Below are 22,833 nucleotides of genomic sequence, written 5' to 3'. Positions count from 1 at the left end.
TACCTCTGGGAGAGTATTCAGTTAAAGCTTTCTTACAATCCAATACGGTCTTAGATTTAATTCTATCACCTGATATCGCACAAATTGCCTTCTGGCTGTCGGTAAATATATTAAGCCCTGTGGGCGCCATATTTATTCTAATCCAATTTACACATTCCGTTATTGCTCGTACTTCTGCCTGGAAGCTTGTGTTATGATTAGGTAAACGGTGGTATATTTCTGTTTCTGGGTCTTCAATATAGAACCCCATGCCCACTTTGTCCCCTAATTTAGAGCCATTCGTGTAGCAACGGATTCCTACTGGTATTTGCTCTAATGTTCCGCTTGACCAAGACATTCTATATGGGATTAGCGTTTCAAATTTTCCGACATATTCAGTGTCTGGTATGCGATCAGGCACGTCCGATGAATGTGTATAACCTTCCAATGTGTCCAGTATACATTGATGACGTGTCCTATAACCGTTTTTGGCCAGTTCGCCTAAAGTAAAGAGCCGTTCGGCTGTAAGCGCCGCCTCATATCTTATATATGTTTCAATGGGTGGAATATCTAGCAACGTTTCCAGAGCCTTGGTTGAAGTAGTACACATGGCGCCACTTATACCCAAGCAGCATGTACGCTGAACTCCCTGTAGTAGTTTGATATTACACTTTTTGTCCAAAGCAGTCCACCAGATTATTGAAGCATAAGCTAGAATTGGTCTAATTACACTTTTATAAAGCCAATTTGTCATAGTAGGACTAAGACCCCATTTCATGCCTATGGTTCTCCTACATATCGCCCAGCACCGATGTGCCTTGTTGATCCTATCCTCTATGTGGTGTCTCCATTTTAATTTCCGGTCAAGTATTACTAAGTACTAAGTACTTAACTTTGTCTGTCACCGGTATCTTCTTGCCCAGGAAGCATGGTTCAGTATACGTAGAAATTTTTGTCTTTCTTGTGAAAAGACAGATTTCCGTCTTCGCCGGGTTAACATTGAGGCCTCTCGGTTGAGCCCAGCTCAAGGCCGTATTCAGAGCCTCCTCAGCTCTTCTACACAAGTAATTTGGATCCTTTCCCTTTAAAAGTATTACGACATCGTCTGCATAGCAGACAGGTCTAAGTCCTTTCTCGGTTAGGGTCCTTAGGAGGCTATTAATCGTGGTAACCCAGAGTAAAGGTGACAAAATGCCACCCTGTGGTATACCGCGAAATACCTTTTTCCTGATAGTTATATCGTACATCTCGCAGCTTATCCATCTGTTCCTTAGCATGTAGTTGATCCAGTTACGGAGCACCCGGTCAACATAAAACTGGTCTAGGGATTGGATAAGGGTATCAGTGTGCACGTTATTGAAAGCGCCTTCGATGCATACCGCCAGTGTATACAGTTTGCTATCGAAAGATTCACCTATGTAGTGGACAACTTCATTTAAAGCGGTTTCCACCGATCGTCCCTTTACATAAGCATGCTGCTTATATTTAAGGTCTTTGTATGGTATGCTGCTTTTAACCATGCTATCGACTATCCGTTCCAAGGTTTTAAGTAGGAAGGACGTAAGACTTATCGGTCGATAGGACTTAGGTGTCGCATAGCTAGGTTTCCCTGGTTTGGGTATAAATATTACCCTTGCATCCTGCCATTTAACTGGGGTATATGCCAATTTTAAGCATGCAGTGAATATCTGTGACATATGTACGGAAATCAGTCCCGCCTCCATCTGCAAAAGTGCCGGGAAAATTCCATCCGGCCCTGCAGCTTTATAGGGAGCAAAGCTCTTGATTGCCCCTTTAACCATGTCAGTTGTAATAACTATTTCCGTGTTACCCTCCCCTTCCTCCAATATCGGTTCATCTATGTTATTCGATATACCGGGTGGGAAATGAGAATCCATTAGGAGTTTCATTGTCTCCTCCATATCCTCAAGCCTCCTGCCCGTGTCATCGATCATAGATTCCGGTTGGACATGAGTTTTGGATAGGAATTTTTTATCTTCGATACGTCATTTACGCTATCTACCTGTTCACAGAAAAGTTTCCAGGAGTCTCGTTTGGCTTTTCGAACGATTTTCTTATATTCACCAAGTTTATTACGATACTCATCCCAGTATACTGCGGTCTTTTTACGCCGTGCCCGGTTAAATAGTTTGCGAAGAGTCTTCCCAAGGTTCCGGATCTCCCCAGTTACCCAGGGTTTTTCCTGGGCAGATCTCCGCTCTCGCAGAGGGCAGCTGTCCTCGAACGATTCAACCAGGGCACTTGTGAACGTTTCCACTTTGGCATCTATATCCTCTTTATTTCGACATTGAAAAGTGTCCTGACCTAAACGGTTCTTTAGTAAGGTCCCGAACATTGTCCAATTAGTTTTAGACTTATTCCGAAACTTTATCGGCTTTGGTGGTGGCCTTAGTATTTTGAATCTTATGTACCGATGATCAGAAAAGGAGTGCTCGTCCGAAACTCTCCAATCCTGAATTTCGTTTATAAGCTCTTCTGAACATATAGGTATATCTAATACTTCTTCTCTGATTCTATTGACGAATGTAGCTTTATTACCTAAGTTCAATGTTATCAAGTCTTTAGTATTAAGGAAATCCATGAGGGCTTGTCCCCTGCGATTGGTGTTTGTACTACCCCAAGCTACATGGTGCGAGTTGGCATCACAACCTATTACAATTTTCTTATTTTTTCTTTGTGCCTCTTCAACCAGTTTCATCAGATCCGACGTTGGTGGTAGTGACGGAGAATCGAAAGGCAGGTAAATAGATGCAAGGAATATGTTGCCACGACCTTGCTTCAGCACCGTTGCATCCGATGTTGATAATCCTGTTGAGAGGAGAAAACATAAGTTCTTGTGACATAAGATACATGTTCTCGGGCGTGATCCTGTATCAGCGTAGAAAAGTTGGAAATTTACGTGATTTAATCCAGAAACCTTGTTGCGAATCGTCCAAGGTTCCTGGATTAAAGCTATATGTATTTTACCTGTGTTGATTTTAGCCATCAGAGCGTTGGTAGCTGTCTCGCTCCGATGGAGGTTTATTTGGATAACCTCAATCATGGTCATCCATTAAACTGTCTTCCAGCGAGTTGGTGGTCACCTCCTCGCTCTTTGGATTTGACTCCTCCGGATAGCCTGAAGTGGCTATTAATGCAGTGGGTACTGTTGATGGCACTGCGGTGTCCTTATCAGGAATAGGAATAGCAGTATTTTTAATAGACACATTCCCAATTCTGGAGAGCACTGCTGTTCTGTCTTCTGGCGGGTGAGTGATTTCCTCCTCGCTTTTAGGATTTGACTCCTCAACATTGCTAGTACTTGCTAATGATGCTTTGGGTACTGTCTTAGGTGTTTTAGTGTCCTTGTCGGGGTTTGAACTGATTAAAAAAAAACAAGCAAGTTGCATTAGATCAGGGATGTATATTTATGTAAACACATACAAAAAAAAGTGAAACAGCCGTTTCCATCTTACTTTGTTATTGTTCTATAACAATCGTGTAAGCACAAAAAAATATTATTTTATTCTCTTTTTTGTCATACGGATGAAATTTCATTTTACTTTATCACTAAACTTTACGCATGTACGTAAAGTGTGATCAAGTGAAGGGTCCTTAATCTGTTACTTATAATTGTTTAATGGTAAGAAAATTCGTTTTTTTTTACTCGTAATTAAAGATTTTGGAGATTTTGGCAACTGTCAAAAAATTTTGGTTCTATTCGGATCCACCCTTAAGAAAAAATATCACCTCTTAGGTATTTATTTTTGTCGCATTGTGTAATTTTACTGAAATATTGCTATATTCCATAAAAACGATTAAAGTAAAATACAATTTTTCTAAATAAACACTAATTTCACTAAAACGTATGATAAAAATCAAGACGACGTTTCGACTTTTTGCATTTAGTTAAAAGTCGACTTTTCGACTTTTTGTATTTTATGAAAAGTCGATTTTTCGACTTTTTCCAATAAAATAAAAGTCGACTTTTCGACTTTTTCTGACTTTTTCCGACTTCTTCGACTTTTCCCGACTTTATCCGACTTTTCGATTTTTTCGACTTCTTTCGGCTTTTATTTACAAAGTCGGCTTTTTTCATAGACGATAGTCGAGTTATCGACTTTTTGGAACAAAATAGTCGACTTCGACTTTTTTCGACAAAAAGTCGATTGTTAGATTATTCGAAAGTCGATTTTAGAACCCTACCTTATACCCCATTCACACGGTGTAATTATTCGTAATTCACGTTCTCATTCATCATTCAACCCCCAATTACGTACTGAATGACATGATTCGCCATATAAAATTTCAGCTGCGAATTACACAAGCTGTACGTAATTCAGTACGTTGGGCAATATGCCAACGTTTAAGAATAAAGATAGGGAAACAGTTATTGATATAACTCTTACTAACCAAAATGAGGATCTTATTAGGGATTGGAAAGTAAATACCGACTATTCGTTCTCTGACCATAGGAGGATTACTTTCACAGTGAATTTGAAGAAATCTAAGCAGGAACCCTTTAGGGATCGTAGGAAAACCGACTGGTTAAAATTCTTCAACAGGGTCCGGTCAGGGTTTTCGCGTTTATTTCTAATAAAAAATTTAAATTATTACAAAAATAATATTGATATAAATATGAACCACTTACCGCAGTCTTTGTCCCCAACAAACTAAACTTTAATATTAAAGCCAGTAAATACTGAGCCTACAAATTTCTTTCTGTTATGTATATTTACTAACTGTTACATTCCAAACAAACAAAAAACTTAAAGAAAATACTGCAGTAGAATTTAGGGACAAAGTGCGTTTAGTTCGTAAACAAATAAGAACAAAAGGGAATAAAAAGAACAATATAAAAAATCCTAACGGTCATATGAACAAAATAATAACAACAATGATCATACAATTATAAACAACATTAAGGTGGCTCAATAAATATAAATCAAATTAAAGAAATAAAAGAAATTTAAAGGGACAAATAAAATAAATTAAATAAAACAAATAAATAAAATAAAGAACAAATAAATAATTTAAACAAAACAAACTAAATTAAAATAAAACAATAAATATTAGCTCCTGCATGAGCCATTAGGCGACATCCCCACCCCCGTGGATCGGCTACGATTCACTATTCCAAATCAAGGATAGCCAGCTTGGAAACAGGGCGCATTAAACATCCAGTACTAGTGCGAATATTAGCACGACGAATAACACCATCTCTCCCTTTAAACACCTCTTCAACTTTACCACGCTTCCAATCTCTACGAGACACGACTGCATCACAAATTAGGACCAAATCACCAACAGCAATGGGCTTCGTACGTTGACACCACTTGGAACGTTTAGTCATCGTGGGTAAATATTCTCTTATCCACCGCTTCCAGAAGTGGTCACGCAATTGACGCGAAATGCGCCACTGCTTTCTCAGGACCATTGGTTGAACATTTATTTCCCCAGCAGGAGTTTGCGATGTATTAGGGCAACCCAGCAAAAAATGATTCGGCGTTAGTGGTTCCTCATCTTCATGGCTCAAGGGCAAGTGCGTAAAGGGACGAGAATTCACAATATTTTCCGCTTCAATAAGGAAACTTTGCAACGTATGTTCTTTTAAAGTTGATTCTTTTAAAGTTGACTGCAAGACACGTTTGACGCACTGGACCATACGTTCCCACATACCACCTTCCGCAGGATTATGGGGACAATTGAACTGCCAGTCTATACCCTTCGTAGAGCATTCATCTTGAATACGAGCCACATCAAATACTTCACTGAACCGCTTGGCAACTTGGTCGGCACCAACAAAATTTATGCCATTGTCGCTCCTGAGTCTTGTTGGAAGGCCACGTCGATTTATAAAATTGCGTATGGCAAGAATACACGCATCGTTGGACAAATCGAAAGCGACTTCTAAATGGATGGCTCTGATGGTTAGGCAAGTAAATAAAGCCCCCCAGCGTTTTTCATGACGACGACCAATCGTAATAGTCAGAGGGCCAAAGTAATCCAAACCAGTGTAGGAAAAGGGACGAATATATGGAGTCAACCTTTCCTTTGGCAAAGAACCCATAAGTGGTGGCACCGGCAATGTACGACGAAATCTGCAAATAAAACAATTAGAAACACGCTTACGCAAAATTTTTCTAAGGCGAGGAATCCAAAATGATCTTCTAATTTCACATATTGTGGATTCAAAATTTTGGTGTACATGGGCCACAAACAACTCGGTAACAGGATGGAACGACGGTAATATAATCGCACGCCTTATATCTAATGGTAACCAGCTAGCTGCGTCCACACGGCCATAAACACGAAGTAATGAATTTTCATCCATATACGGGCACAGGGCAGACTACCTTGATTTTTAATAATTTCAATTTCTTCGCAAAAATGCTCCTGTTGTGCTTGGCGGCAAAGTTAAACCATTTTCCTCATCAGGACTAATCTTCTTTCGGCAGTGGTTTATAAAACGTAACATCCAAGCTACTGTATGTTTTAGTTTCAAATAGGAGGAAGATCTTTTATAATCAATAACACCTTGTATATTTACCAGTAGAGCAAATTTTGGACGAAGTTCTTCCGAATCTTGTTCGTTTGGGGCTACGTTTACCTTTTGGGGCCAATTATCTTCAGAATCATAAAGAAATTTAGGACCATTCAACCAGCGGGAATCATCAGAAAAATCAACTTGGCTTTTCATTCTTGTAGTTTCATCCGCAACATTTAGATTTGTTGGCAGCCATCTCCAATCTGCAGGTCTAGTATATTCAAGTATCTCCATTATTCTGTGGGCAACAATAGGTTAGTACCGACAACTTTCTGAGCCAATCCAATTTATTACAGTAGTAGAATCACTTCAACAAATAATCCTTGATACCTTAACGGAATGCTCCTTCAAAATTTTAACCAGTAACCGAGTACTCAAAACAGCTGCCTGTAGTTCGAGCCGAGGAATACTCATAATCTTCAAAGGGGCACATCTAGATTTGGCAGCCACAAGAGACACTTCAATTTTATTATCAGAATTCATTGACCTCCAGTACGACACGGCTCCAAATGCGTCTTCACTGGCGTCGACAAAAACATGTAGTTCCAGGCGGTGAGGAACACCATTTCCAAAATAACACCGTGGTACTTTGACCTTTTCAACATTTTGAAGACCTTAGCGCCAATTATTCCACACATCAAGAATTTCACCGGGCAGTGCTTCATCCCATCCAATGCTGTGTCTCCAAACTTCTCGCATCATCAATTTTGCTGTTATCATAAAGTGGCTCAAAAACCTAAGTGGGTCGAAAACGGACATAACCACACTCAACAGCTCTCTTTTAGTTGGAGACCTAACCCCTTCCATAACAGCAGCATTCACATTGTGGAACTTTAAATTGAACCTGAAAGTATCATCTTTTGGTTGCCAATACATACCAAGTACCTTTTCCGTTTTTAGCTCATTAAAATCGCTGGAAAAATTCACCGGTTTCTCCACAGTACCTTTAAGAGCCACAATTACCTCCGAAGAGTTGGATGAAAAGTTACGTAGTTCAAACCCAGCTGCTTATGGATGTTGCGTACTTGTTGCGAAATTTCAATGGCCCTTGCAGAGCTAGGAAAACTATCCACAAAGTCATCCACATAATGATGATCCAAGGTAGACTTCACTGCACGAGGATATTGATCACGATAACACAGAGCATTTGTTTCTTTGACATAATGGGCTACACAAGGCGAACAAGCAGCACCAAAAGTCATAACAAGCATTTCAAAACAATCGGGAGCTTCTTCATTATCTTCGCGCCAAAGGAACCGTTGAGAACACCTATCTTCAGGAGCCACAAGTACCTGGTGAAACATTTCTTTTATGTCCCCGCACACTGCTACAGCACCAACACGAAAATTGAACAAAACAGATGGCAACGTCTTATATTGCTGGCGGCCTTTAAGCAGGTCTGAATTGAGAGAAACAGTATCAAACACCAACCGAATTTTTCCTGGCTTATTTGGGTTGACCACTCCAAAATGCGGAAGATACCAAGTTCTGGGGCATACATCAGCAGCTTCTATGGGCGACAGTTTACGTACATAATTCTTCGACAAATAATCCTTCATTATGGTTTTATAGGCGACACCAAATTCAGGGCATCTTTATGTTTTCTTAGGCAACCATCAACGGGACACGTCTTACAATAACGACAAAATCGGCTTGAATGTCCACTACCGAGACACGAAAAACATAACCTCAGTTTCTTAACTTCACTCCAATGATTAGGCACACTCAATGAACCAAATTTTTTACACTCAAATATTTTATGATTTGCCTGGCACAGAGGGCATTCTTGTTTATGTTGACTATCAGCGGTATGGAGGACAACTTTTCTTTTTGGTTCATTATTTTGACGATTTCTACTAGAACTTTGCACCATTCTTACCAAATCAGCGAGACCTTTGAGCCACCTACTAAAATCCAAAACTGTAGGATATGGCTTTATAGTTGAGGCGTAGCGGGCCCACTCCATCCGTTTACTCATAGGAATTTTCCCGACCAGTTCTTCCATCAGTGTAGGATTTGCTAAATGCTGTTGTCCATTGGCAGTTTCCAAAAAGGCGGCTAGATTCTGCACTTTAACAGCAAGAGGCACAAGTTTGTCGATAGCACTTTCACTCATGGGCGAAATTTCTTTAACTTGTTGCAGCTGACAACGGATGAGCATTTCGGGCCGACCATATTGAAAACACAATTGTTCCATAACCATACTCACATTATCGGGATGGATCAGCAACGACTTCACACATTCCCGTGCATCGCCCTTCAAAGCCTTTTGGAGTCTCAAACAATTTTCAAAATTATTATAATTATAAACGGCAGTAGACTGGTTAAAAGCCGTTGAAAACATGGGCCAATCTTCAGGGACGCCATTAAATTCCGGCAAGTCATAAATTTTTCTATGCACCAGCATCGAGCCACCATTTTGAGACAACGGCATATTTGGCGGCATCAACAAATTATTTTCATTACAGCTTAAGGAAGAAAATGGCGTCCGACGTTCAGCGCAGTCGACGTTGGCTGAGGCAGAATTGTCAACGTTGGCTTCACTGGTACCCGTTACTGGCGGCGCCATATTGGATGGCTGTGGCATGGCGGCTGAAGAGCTTGGCGTCGAATTATTGTTCATGGCGATGGACAAAGCACGCTGGACATTTAACAACTGGGCCTGGAGAACATATGTCTGGGTTTGGAGAACTTCTAAATTGTTGTTGTAGCTCGACTGGGGCAACGGCGGCTGAACAGCAGAGCTCAAAAAATTTTGTTGGTTAGGTTGAACACTGGCAACTGTGGTGGCTACGGTGCACGTCGTTCCGGCAACGATGGAACTTGCAGGCACCTCGGCAATAGAAGTAGCAACTTTAGATGGTTGGCTTGAATAGGCGACACTGGTACTTACGTTTGGTGGAGGCGCTCCAGCGGCAGTGGGAGTCGATGATGTTCCAGCGGCAAGGGAACTGGCAGGCAGGGCAGAGACTTCAGCGGCTGAAGCAGTCATTTGTTGGGAACCAACTTTTGTTCCGGCAGACGAGGAACCACTAGTAGGCTGATTCATTGTTGACTGTAAGCGCTGACTTTTTCTTGCAGGGGAGCGTTGCATGATGAACCAAAAATACACAAAAGGTTTCTCAAAAAACCAAAAAATAAATTCACACAAAACTTCTTAATGTTCCAGCAGGCAAGGAACCACAAAATTATTCCAATTGAAATTTGTTCCGACGGACAAGGAACCACAAATTCACATAAAAGTACAAATAAAATTTGTTCCGGTAGGCAAGGAACCACTTAATTAAATTTCACAAAGGTTTATTAATGTTCCGGCAGGCTAGGAACCACAAAAAACAAGGAAGAATCCAATAACATTTGTTCCGACGGGCAAGGAACCACAAATTCACACAAAGTACAAATAATATTTGTTCCGGCAGGAAAGGAACCGCTTACATAAAATTACACAAAAACGTATTAATATTCCGGCGGGCAAGGAACCACAAAAAACATTTAAATCCAATAAAATTTGTTCCGGCAGGCAAGGAACCACAATCGCACCAAAGATTGCGAAATAAAATTTGTCGCTGGCTGCGACTTGAGCCTTATGTTGAGGACAGCGAGTTTAACAAACACCCAAAAAGAACCACAAATTTGTTTGAAATTATGATGCAAGGGTGTAAACGTTTTTTTCTAATAAAAAATTTAAATTATTACAAAAATAATATTGATATAAATATGAACCACTTACCGCAGTCTTTGTCCCCAAAAAACTAAACTTTAATATTAAAGCCAGTAAATACTGAGCCTACAAATTTCTTTCTGTTATGTATATTTACTAACTGTTACATTCCAAACAAACAAAAAACTTAACGAAAATATTGCAGTAGAATTTAGGACAAAGTGCGTTTAGTTCGTAACCAAATAAGAACAAAAGGGAATAAAAAGAACAATATAAAAAATCCTAACGGTCATATGAACAAAATAATAACAACAATGATCATACAATTATAAACAACATTAAGGTGGCTCAATAAATATAAATCAAATTAAAGAAATAAAAGAAATTTAAAGGGACAAATAAAATAAATTAAATAAAACAAATAAATCAAATAAAGAACAAATAAATAATTTAAACAAAACAAACTAAATTAAAATAAAACAATAAATATTAGCTCCTGCATGAGCCATTGGGCGCCACAAATATTCTGTGGTCCTTCGACTTGGATAAAGTTTAAACAAATTTACCAGTGCCCAATGAAATTTCCGGGTAGGCATAAGCAACTTAAGTGGTGGACCAGGGAACTACGTGATCAAAGGTCGACGACTCCCAGAAGAATGGAACAACTACAAAGTGAGTTTCAATAAGTATAAGAAAGAAAGCAAAACAGATATCATGGAGGATCTACTGAGAATCTGTTGGCAACATAAATGAGATGTCTAGGTTCCATAGAATTTTAGCCAAAGGTACCGGGACACTGTGACGTACAGGGTAATGAGATTGCAGATGAATTGGCTCGACAGGGCTCGGTTTTGGAGCTCCATAGTAGGGTCGGTTCGGTTAAACCCCACATTTTTCATTATTATAGGCTAATCTCCGAATATTTCAGAAACTCCACCAACCGATCCTGGCATAGTAGGCTGGATTGTAGAGTTTCTAGGACGCTATGGCCGAAGTTAAATCCAAAAGCAACCAGAATGCTATTAGGAATGGACAGGAGGAATATAAGGATTTTAGTAGGGGTAATAACCGGACACTGCTCAATTGGAGCCAGGTTATGTGAGGACGAAGAGGAACTGGAGACAGTAGGGCATATTTTATGCCACTGTCCCAGAATACAGAGTCTGAGACTGAAATGTCTAGGTAAAGGATTCCACGATGAACTAGGAAATGTAGTAGGGTGCAACCCAGGCGAAATTATGGGCTTCAGCAGGGGAATATTTTGGATTTTCAGATAACAGACAATTAGGGATTTGGCCTTTTTGGAGGGAAACTCTCACTCTTCTCATCTTTCTCTTTTCTTCTTTTATTTTTCCTTGTTCTTTATTAAAGGGATTCATAATGGACCTTTGGGTCTCCGAGTGGATGTATACATTGGTATACAACCCTTTTAAACTAAACTAAAATGCTAAATTGATATCAAAATGTTAAAAAATGGTAAATTGTAACTCTATTTATAAAAAATAAAAATATTGTGGCGTGGCTAACTATATAATATCCAACACCTATATGAGTATAATATTGGATTTATTTTTTGTAATAAAGCATTTATGTTGAAAGGACCAACTTTCACCATTTTTAAAAGGTTTTGTCCTTGGGTCAAAAAAGCATACTTGTCAAACTTCATTAAATTACATAAAAGCATTACATTGACTGACAACAATTCAGACTGGCAGACTTATATACACGGCCTAATCGACCAGAATGCTATTAGGAATGGACAGGAGGAATATAAGGATTTTAGTAGGGGTAATAACCGGACACTGCTCAATTGGAGCCAAGTTATGTGAGGACGAAGAGGAACTGGAGACAGTAGGGCATATTTTATGCCACTGTCCCAGAATACAGAGTCTGAGACTGAAATGTCTAGGTAAAGGATTCCACGATGAACTAGGAAATGTAGTAGGGTGCAACCTAGGCGAAATTATGGGCTTCAGCAGGGGAATATTTTGGATTTTCAGATAACAGACAATTAGGGATTTGGCCTTTTTGGAGGGAAACTCTCACTCTTCTCATCTCTCTCTTTTCTTCTTTTATTTTTCCTTGTTCTTTATTAAAGGGATTCATAATGGACCTTTGGGTCTCCGAGTGGATGTATACATTGGTATACAACCCTTTTAAACTAAACTAAAATGCTAAATTGATATCAAAATGTTAAAAAATGGTAAATTGTAACTCTATTTATAAAAAATAAAAATATTGCGGCGTGGCTAACTATATAATACCCAACACCTATATGAGTATAATATTGGATTTATTTTTTGTAATAAAGCATTTATGTTGAAAGGACCAACTTTCACCATTTTTAAAAGGTTTTGTCCTTGGGTCAAAAAGCATACTTGTCAAACTTCATTAAATTACATAAAAGCATTACATTGACTGACAACAATTCAGACTGGCAGACTTACATACACGGCCTAATCGATTCAGAAATCGATTAGTATAATAAAACGTACTCCAGTGACGTCAAATTTTTTAATTATTCATTAAGAAAGAAAATGATAAAATTAAGTCAAATTTTATAATTATTCATTAAGAAAGAAAATTATTAAAAAGTCAAATTTTTTAATTATTCATTAAGAAAGAAAATTATAAAAAAGCGTTAAATTTAGAACTAAGAATTTAATATTTCGAGTCTTAGTTATTTTTTTATTTTCAAATGGTTTTCATTTTGTTCAAACCCACATTTAAACAATAAATAAATTAAATAAAATTATTAAATTTAAAATATGATCAACTGAATTAGAATGAACTTTATTTTTGAAGATAGTTCTTGTTAGCTAAAATTAAACTTGAATTTAGTCACTTCTCCCTTAGCAACAGGCTGAACAACTTCAACTTCGAAACCCAGTTACCGTAAATCTACATCTATTATATATTGTACACTTGCTGTAACCCTAAAATATATACTCACCGTATTCTTAAATTACATACTAATAGCCCATTCGGACCAAACGAAATTAAGTAATTTGGGGGTTTCGATCGAAATCTACTCGAAATTAAGTAATTTCCCATACATTTTGTTAATTTGAAATCAAGTAATTTTGCTTATAGCCCATTCAGACCGAACGAAATTAAGTAATTTGGGGATTTCGATCGAAATCTACTCGAAATTAAGTAATTTCTCATATATTTTGTTAATTTGAAATCAAGTAATTTTGCTTAATTTCATTGAAATTAACTTGAAATCCCAATGAACCACCCTGTATTAGTATAAAAAGTACCTATTTTAACAACTATGCACAAAACAAAAAAAATAAATAAAAACTTGAAAACCAGATATAAACAATATAATTTAATAGAATTTGTGCAAAATTTGTAATAAAAGTGATCAACACATTATTTGACACTTAAATAAGTGTAATTTTACGCAAAAGAACGGATTTTGCTTGCAAGCCAAATCCGTTCAAGTGTCAAAAACACCGGTCTGAACAGGTAAGATTTCATTTATAATTTCGAGCCCAAATTACTTAATTTCGACTCGGTCTGAATGGGCTATTAATTTCATTGAAATTAACTTGAAATCCCAATGAACCACCCTGTGTTAGTACAAAAAGAATTTGTGAAAAATTTGTAATAAAAGTGAGCAACATATTATTTGAAACTTAAATAAGTGTAATTTTACGCAAAAGAACGGATTTTGCTTTCAAGCCAAATCCGCTCAGGTGTCAATTTCGAGCCCAAATTACTTAATTTCGACTCGGTCTGAATGGGCAATTACCGTAACACTAAATTATACTTACCACAATTGAAATTCCTAACCTACATATAAAACAAAAGAAAAGGTAACATAGAAATGAAATAAAATACTCATTATAAAGTTTTGAAAACAAAAAATATTAATCTTTTTTTATTTCTCTTCAAAACCCTATATAATTTTAATCACTAACTTTGAGTGATTAAAATTATAATCTTCCTTTGAAGCTTCAGCTCCCAAATCCCAAAGGCTTGGAAGATTTAAAGTAATCTGTCCCCACCAGATTAATTCATGGTCCTTCGAAAATTGAACTGGTCACCCTGGTTAATTTAACTCAATTAAAACAAAAGAATATAAAAACTACGAGAAATTTTAAGGAAAAATGTAAAATAAAAAGTGTAAGTCATATAGTAGGGATATAGGCGAAACTGAAGGGGTTGTCAAACAAAATTTGTTATTCTCTTCACACAGACGAGTTCTGAGAGAATAAAACACACTTGTGAGAACTAAACGCACTCACAAAACTTCAAATTTTCTTCGTAAAATTGCGAGAATATTAGTTTTAATAGTTTTTCTTATCAATTAAACTTAATATTTATTATTTTTTGCGACACTTTTATTGTGTTTAAAATCCCGAAAATAATTTATATTTTACAAACGAAAAAAAAATATTTTTTATTCTTTGACATTTCATTTTAATTAAAACTCAAAAAAGAAAAGTTGTAAATTTTAGTATTGAAAATGAAAAAAAGTATTTCACACACTTTTTTCTTTTTCGATTAGTACAGAAAAAAATAACAAAAAGAAGTGATTATAATATGTTTTAAGATGAAATATATTCTGAAAAAAATTAATTAACTGTTATTTTCATTCACTAGTATATAAAATCCCAGTAATAACATACAAAAAATAACGTATCAGAAATACATTTATTATTCAGTACCTTTTGAACAACTGTGCTTATTTTTGTGCTTCTACTAATACATTCTCACCAGTTAGGTTTTTGACAGGGGACTTAGGTCTTTGACAATCTCTTTCGCATATATGATACTATATGGTGTAAGTTATATAAAAACTAAAAGCTAAATTAAAAAGTGAAAATGAATTTGGAAAAAAGAACAATTGCTAAATTATAAAATAATAGGAAAAACCTAGAGAATATTTCAAATAAGTGCATTAAAAACTAAAACCTAGTTTATTTAAATTTTAAAGCAACAAACAGAAGAAAAGTGCTAAAATGAACAATTGATACACGGTTAAATAATTGCATATGTACATCAAAATTCGTTTATTGATCCCACATTATAAATATCTAAAAGTGTAAGTGCAGTTAGTATTCATACATATTGTGTTTAATGATACACCATAATATACATAAAAAATTTTAAAAATATATTCATATGTAAGTATGTAATTTGCTGCAATAAAAAAGTTCATATGAAAAATTTATATATAGTGATCCCCTATACATATATGTATGTACATGAAAGAAAAAATTTTAAATAGTTATACCCTAGGAAAAAAAGACCGTTATAATTTGGTTTCTGTCTAGAAAAAATAGTATACATACAAAATATTGAAGGAAAGAAAAGAAAAAGAAAAGAGAACAAAATAGGAAAAATTGTTACTCAAATAAGAAATAATTTTCAAGCACCAAAGTTGAGGATATCACTCAAGATCACGACAAGTAAGTTTTTTTTTTTGTTTTGGAAACTCATTTTCTCATTTGTTCCTCTTAATTTAACAATTTGGTTTATATAAAATACAATAATTACAATTTTGTTTAAGCTTTTAATTCAAATTTAAAGTTCATTCAAATTCAATTGATCATATTTTAAATTTAATAATTTTATTTAATTTATTTATTGTTTAAATATGGGTTTGAACATGGCACCGCCTCGTCATTTGGCACTATTTTTTGGTTTGCTGGCGACACACAACACAGTGATTTTATGGCCTCGGCTAAAAGATGCGCATTTGGCTTCGGCTGGTTTACACTGGATGGTTTTGTTGTTGCTTTTCCTGATGATGTTCTTGGTGTTGATGACGATGTTGTTGCTGTTGTTGAAGAAGATGTTGTTCTTGGTCTTGATGACGCTGATGTTGTTGATGTTGACGATGACTCTGGTGCAGACGTTGATGTTACTTACTCTGGCGCTGACGACTCTGATGCTGGTGTTGACTGTGTTGGATATGTGGTCTTCTAGGGCGTTGGGGGCTTGACGTCCTTCGGTCTGGCGATGGACCTCTTTGCTGTCGTTGTTGGCGAAGTGGCAGACGCAACAGCGTGTGGTGTAGTTGGTCGCATCTTTTGCACGCTCCCATGGAGGTGCAAGAATTTAAATTATGGCTTCTAGCCAAGCAATTGAAACAGTAGCCCATATTTCCAACCACTTCCCGCCTCTTCTCTACCGACATCTTTTTGAACTTCCGGCAGAACCGTAAGCCGTGGTACCTCCTACATATTAGACAATACAATACCTCCAAATCTATAGGTGTTGGCTGTTGTTGCTAGTGGGGTTACGGCTTGAGCTAGTGATTCTGGTAGCCGTTAGTCTGCGGCTAGATCTGTCAGTATGTAACGTAGATTTAGCCCTGACTATTTCTACATACATTTACTTCACATTATTTTTCTTATATATATTCTTATATATATGTATACAATATAATGTATTTCATATAAATTACATTTTACTTATTCGTCTGAACCCCCTATTATTTTTCATACAACTTAGAACATATTCAACCGAATATAAACATTTCATACCAACATGTCGTTTTCCTACCAAGCAGTTGGAAGATATAAAATAGTTTTTTATGTAATTGTTTTTGTTTACAATGAAACAGCAACACTTACACTTAAAAATTACTCAAAAACGGTTCAAAAATGAGTCGAAACTGATTAGAAATGGGGCTCAGAAAAGACTCTTTTGGAAGAGTTAGCAAAACATTTTGTGTGGCCTAAAATGAGTTGATATAATTCTCATTTCGTTTATAAAATTAAATCTATAAGTATTTGAATTTGTGTGATATTTATAAAGTCGATTTTCTGTCAAGGAAATTGAAATTATATTATGCTTTAATTATAATAATTTTATATGTTTAATGATCTTGTTGTATTTGTCTGTAACAAACATAAAAATTACTCAGAAAAGACTCAAAAATGACTATAATATGATTCGGAAATAACTCAAAAACGACCAGTTATTTGGCTCATTAATGGCTCAAAAAAGATTAAAAAATGAGTCATAATTGATCAGAAGTAGGGCTCATAAATGACTCATTTAGATGAGTTGCGTGTAGGGTACCATTTTCTCCCGACGAATGTATCATTTATGATCAGAAAACGAGCGCATATATGATCATTTTAATCGTGCAGAAGAGTCATAAATGACTCGAATGTGATCAAAAATTTCAAAAAATGCTAGCTGGGTAATTGCATTGACTATTAAACAAGAGACACCAAGTAGTCATATAATTCCCATTTAGTTTATTTCAAAATAAGTATAAGTTGAGAAGGTTTTGTTCACACCGCTCCGAATGTAACGAGAATCTGCTAATAAAGACTCGGAAATTATTAATGAAGTAATTGAAGAGCCGACTGATTTTACTTTGTAGAATCAGTTGTATTTTTGAAACTAACACCTGGCCTTGGGTTGAGTGTTAGCTAATAAATTTTTAACTGTGACTTCGGTCGTCAGTTCTTACCGTGACTTCGGTCGCCTGTTCTTACCGTGGCGTCGCCTGTTCTTACCGTGACTTCGTTCGTCAGTTCCCATAGCCTAAGAGCGAGTGTAATATTTAGATTTAAGATATTTTTTTACAATTTATTATTTATAAGACTCTTCGTACGCCCATAACCGATCCTACCGAAACCCGATCCTGAGTTAAGCTGGCTCCAGCCACAGCCGATCCTGCCGAAAAACCCGATCAAGCCGAAATATACCGAAATCCGAAGCTGAAGCCGATATAGCTGCCGAACCGACCAATATACGTCTTATCGTAGCTATTCACTCGTATTATTTATCTTTCAAATTGTATTTTAAAGAATGAAATTCAATAAAGAGATTATTTAAGTTAACCCCCAGAAAGGGTTAATATATTGTGTTATTACCAGTGTTGCCATATATTTTTTGAAAAAAACTTTTTATTTTTATGAAAAGAACTTTTTTTCAACAAAAAAAACTTTTTTTGTACTAAAATTACAAAATACCCAAGCAGTGTTGCCATATATTTTTTGAAGAAAACTTTTTATTTTTATGAAAAAAACTTTTTTTTCAACAAAAAAAACTATTTTTGTACCAAAATTACAAAATACCCAAGAAAAATTTGTGAAAAAATGAGCAAATTGAGGAATTTTAAATAGCTTAATGATAATTGGTACAGAACTTTTCCTTAACATCAGTAGCAAGGAATTACTGGATATTGTGGTCTTAGACACCATAAATTTACACTTGAAATGTCATGATGAATCTATGTAGATTCTGTGTACTACAAGAGGAAACCTCTGAACTTTTGTAACTACCCGTCATTGGGAACTCGAAACACGAAGATTTTGTCTTACCCAGACCCAGATGATATCTTCAAACACTCACCGATTAATCCATTTATCTTCATGCGCGAATTTGGCCTAGTATGGTGAACCAATGGGCTGCACAAAATCTCTACAATATGGTCGAAGTGCATTGTGTCCTTAACGTCTATTCTAAGGGATTAAGGTCATCAACACCAGTCAATTTTTTTCAGTTTTTAGGAATATCTCGAATATTAATGGTATAAAATATTATTTTGTTAATGGTAAACATTGTTTTTTTATTTTAAACTTATTTATTGATTAAATAAAATAAAAACTGAAAAACTGTATAAATTTTCAAAAAACTTTTTTTATTGGAATAAAACTTGAAAACTTTTTTGAATCTCAAAAAACTTGCAAAAAAGGGAAAACTTGACATATGGTAACACTGGTTATTACTTAAGGTTTGTGGATGCGTAAGTCGACCCTGGACGCGACTAAGTTACCTCAGCCGAAGACAAAACCACGTTACAAGTATTAAATGGAAATTAGCAGAAGAGACAAAACAAATTGATTAGTTTGGGTGTAAGAATTCAATTGGAAGCTGGAAAGAGTAGATTTATGTTATTAGTAGGAGATCGGGTTAGAGTTGAGTTATTAATATGAATCGGGTTAGAGTTGGGTTATTCATTATAAGAGATAAGTGTAGTATTATAAGTAAATTTAAGTTTTTTGATATATGTGTGAAATTTGCTTCCTGTGAAATCTCTAGTTGCCTAAAAATGGTAGATAGCATAACTTTACGATGGGTCTAGTGATTACTCCAGAAGATGTGCGTATCTCTGCAAAACGAGCATTTTTATCTGTACCATGGAAGATTTTTTCAATCCTACCTAGACGCCACTCGTGAGGTGGTAATAAGTCATCCATTACGACTACGAGGTCGCCTACTTGAGGGTTTGGAGCAGAGTTTTTCCACTTATAGTGTTTATGTAAGGATTTTAAATATTCCTCCTTCCATCGTATGGAGAACTGGTGGGCTTTTAACTTTTCCCATCTGTTTACGACAGAGATATTTTCATAAGTTTGCTCGGGAAAGGCCATTAAAGGAGATCCTCTTAGAAAATGTCCTGGAGTTAGTGCTGTTAAGTCAGATGGATCTTCTGACAGGGCAGAGATTGGGCGAGAGTTGAGAACAGCTTCAATTCGCGCCAGTATGGTAGAAAATTCCATAAAGTTGAATTTTTGGGCGCCTGCTACACTCTTAAAATTAAACTTAAAGCTCTTTACAGCGGCTTCCCATAAGCCGCCCATATGAGGAGCGTTATGAGGTATAAATCTCCATTCAAACCCGTGGGCTATATATTTTTGGGAGATATCTTGAGCTGAGTTTCTGAGAAATGTAGTGAATTCGCATTCAAGAGCTCTACTTGCCACAAGAAATTTGAAAATAGGGCTTTTGTCTTTGTATTATGCAAATCTTACAGTTGCGTATTATGCTTTTTACACGAAGTTGAAGTCTTGTTATAAAATATTCTGTTTGTATCATTCTGCACATTTGTCTGCATTCAGCATGATACAGAAATTGGTGTAAATATTTTATATACAAATGACAGAATTGTGAGTTACCTGGGAGCAGGGCACACTTAGAAAGGTGACTGCATCATTACAACAATACAAAAACAACATGTATTTTGTTTTTGTACTAGAATCAGACTAATGTCAAAAATGACATAGGAATTGAAACAAATAACATTCTTAACATGTAAACAATAACAACTTTTGACATTATGCATACTCTACACAAAAATAAAAAAATAATCAGCTGCTTTATTGCAGTCAGCTTACTTTATTATGCCATGCCTGGGAGAATTATAGGGTAAAGCTTAGTTAACCAATCTACCGTTTGCTCGAAGAATTAAGTCTGAGTCCAAAAATGGATTTAAAGTGTTTAGGGGACTTTTATTTGTCAATTTTTTAGAGGAGAATCTTTCTTGAGCTAAAGTAATTAGACGTGATTTCGTAAATTTCATTTCCGCATGTGTTAAATTAATCAAAGCTCTTGTTGAGTTTTTTTCCGTAAATTTTTCATGCAATTTCTATAAAATCTGAACATATAGCATACAACTCGTAAATCTTTGTTATAAGACGAGATTTTACTCACAATTTCACTATCTTGAACTTCTGTATGTAGATATTGGGTTTCATTTTTTGATATATCCGAAGTTTTAAGGGGATTTCTTTTTGGCCACTCTGTTGCGGGTTTAGTAAGCCATGATGGTCCATGCGACCAGAGAGAATTGTGTACTAGATTGTGAGAGGAGACATAATGCCATTTCGCATCTGACACTAATCTGTGAATTTGAGCTATTCTGTTAGCGACATATGTTTCCCATGTCGAAGGAGGTTTTGAGAGCCAACCTAGCGTTATAGAGGAATCAGTCCACAAATGAATATATAACGTTTTGAAAAAAAAAAAAAAAACTATTAATCTCTTTATTTCTCTTCAAAACCCTATATAAATTTAATCACTAACTTCGAGTGATTAAAATTATAATCTTCCTTTAAAGCTTCAGCTCACAAATCCCAAAGGCTTGGAAGATTTAAAGTCCCCACCAGATTAATTCGCATTTCAAAAAATATTGGAAATTCCATTTAAATAATCTTACATCTTGGTGAATAAAAGTCGGGTTTATGCTTCCAAGATTTTTTTGAAAAAAACATAAATGATAATGTATGGATTATGAGGAAGGTTAGGTATTCAGGCTGCAAAGACGCACACTTGGGTCCTGTTGGTCCCTTTGTGATAAATGTAATGATAATAGATATAAAAGAAAGAGAGTAGGGGGTAGTTTAAGGATTGAGTCATAAAAGAGATAGAGAGTAAGTATAAAATGAAATACTGAGAATAATGAAGAATTGAGATAGAAGTGGAGGAGAAAATAGAAGGTTATGTCCTTGTGGACTAAGAAATGACTTGATTAAGTATGGCTTGGTAGTCCTAAAACCAATTACCGTGCCTGATGAAGGCAAAATTTCGTGAGAAATGCTGTCAAACTACATATAAAATATTTGGTATGAAATATTTGCGAAATAATTTCGCAAAAGCAGTACTCTGTTCTTATTGTGAAAAACATTGTGAAATTTATCTGGCAACCTTGTTTTCCAACTTACGAAATAACATAAGCAGCACTTCTTTCGCACGAAATTAAAACAAACAGCTGATTACATTTTATTGTTTTTCCCAAAATTATTATTTCTCGAGCCAAAAAATGAAAAAATTACAAAATCATTAAAAAAAGATAAACAAAACAATAAATTTACTGCACAAGCGGTCAATAATATATTTTCATTCATTTTAAATAAAAAACACTGAATAGTTTATATTATTAAGATTTATTTTATTTTCAGCTTTCATTTTTGTTTACGTATTTAAAGTAATGATGCATACTTTATAGCAATAAAAGCAACAAACTTTCCAAAATCGCGAGATAGACTACATTTGATTTTTTTCATTTTATTTATTCTTTATTGAATCTTTCTTATGTAGAAATTTACAATAAGTATTAAAATCTTAACCTAAATTATAACTAACGTTGTTATTGCCGATGTAATTTCAACCAAAGTTCTCGATAATTTGATTATCTGGCAAGATCCAATGTTTCCGTTCTTCTCAGTCGTCTATGACCCTCAAATGGCAGCAACTCCCTGGCAAGGGGATTTGGGTGATCCATTAGTTTCGACAAGTAGGTTAAACAAGAGAATTTGATCTCCTCGCGTATTATGGGGACATTGAGATCCCTATGAATATTACTATTGCGAATGTACCACGGGGCACCTGTTATTGACCTTAATAGTGCTGACTGCTTTCTTTGTAATTTTTCAACATTAGATGAGGAGGCTGTTCCCCACAGTTGAATACCGTATAGCCATATCGGTTTTATAACTGTTTTGTACAAAAGCACTTTGTATTCCAAGTCTAGAGCTGACCGTGGTCTAATTAGCAAGTACATTTGAGCTGACATTAATTTTATTTGTGTAACCTTGGCTTCAATATTAATTAAATTAAAGTTATAGTGCTATATTCGGCTATGTCGAATCTTAAATACCCTCCACCAGCAAACTACTTTTTATACCCTCCACCACCATCAGTGGTGATAGAGGGTATATATAACTTTGTCATTCCGTGTGTAACACCAAGATATATTTATCTGAGACCCAACAAAGTATATATATTCTGGGTCCTTATGAAATTCTGAGTCGATTTAGCTATGTCCGTCCGTCCGTCTGTCTGTGTAAAACACGCTCACGTTAAAACGAAGCAATATAATTTAACCAAATTCACCCAACATATTCACTATTATCCGGTACAGTTTGGTATTGAAAATTAGCAAAAT

The sequence above is a fragment of the Lucilia sericata genome, unplaced genomic scaffold (genome assembly GCF_015586225.1).
Source record: "Lucilia sericata isolate MDLA Ls3-8-SP2 unplaced genomic scaffold, ASM1558622v1 Contig000178F_arrow, whole genome shotgun sequence".
Taxonomy (NCBI): Eukaryota; Metazoa; Arthropoda; class Insecta; order Diptera; family Calliphoridae; genus Lucilia; species Lucilia sericata.
Note: the sequence above shows the minus strand (reverse complement) of the source record.